The following is a 1087-nucleotide window of genomic DNA, read 5'->3' on the forward strand; positions in this document are numbered from 1 at the left end:
TCATTTGGAAGTGGTTCACTCCTGTCTCCTTCCCAAGGTCATCCAGCAGGCTTTGTGCCTAAGGTGGGATTAGAATTTATGGTCTCCTGGTTTCTAACTAGGTATCAGGACCACTACACCAAAACGGCTTTGGCATTAATGCTAAATAATATAAATTAATATATTATATTTCATATTGTTTTTCTCTCTTAATAAATACTTTCTAGTATGTTTTTATAGAGGATATGACATAGCCAGTGTAAACTTTTTACTATTATCTTTAAAAAAAAATTGTTTTTATTTTGGGTATGGGACAATGTGCTCTGCAGTTAGAAACATCATTTTTTTCCTTGCCTAAGTCACAATTTCTTTCCAAGAAATCTAGAATATCTGTATAAGAAATATGTATTAAATCAAGAAATATGCTAGTCGCTGCAAGAGCTTATGCCAGCTCTTAAAATAACTTGTTTAGATGGCTGCCCATGTGAATAGCTTTCATTATGAATAAAGCATCAGACCTTCGCATTTCCACCCAAGCTATGTTTCTAAATTGCAGCACCCATTACACAGCTGCCTCTAAAATATACAAAGATTGGATTCAAATATTTGAAAGAAAATAACCATTTATTTAAGGGGGGGGACTTTCAATAAGTTTTTTCTTGCAAAAGCAAGAGTTTGGTGTCTTGGTAACAAGTGTCCAACATTAAATGATAACAAAAAGACCTGAGAACTCATTCTGTTTGTGTTACAAAATGCTGTTCTGTATGTATTTGCTGTGTGAGTTTAAGTTTGTATATTTGCAGACGATCTAAACTATCTTCTGGGTTGTTTTCATATACTTTTCAAAGATTGACTATGCATTTTTCTCCATAAATGCACGTTTCTAGGTGATCCTTAAAAACAAGATACTCTAAAATATTTTTATATGTTATGATCTTATCTAATTGGATAAATTTTGGATGCACATACATTTCTAACGATGAGATCCAACTCGGTACCTGAGTGTAATTTGGTTGCCAAATTTTTACCCATACATCAATAAGAGCTTTCCTAATATAGTGTCCTCGAAAATATTTATGTATTTTATATTTATGGTCCCATAATATAG

The sequence above is a fragment of the Protobothrops mucrosquamatus genome, unplaced genomic scaffold (assembly GCF_001527695.2).
Source record: "Protobothrops mucrosquamatus isolate PMUCROS unplaced genomic scaffold, P.Mucros_1.0 scaffold1570, whole genome shotgun sequence".
NCBI classification, from domain to species: Eukaryota; Metazoa; Chordata; class Lepidosauria; order Squamata; family Viperidae; genus Protobothrops; species Protobothrops mucrosquamatus.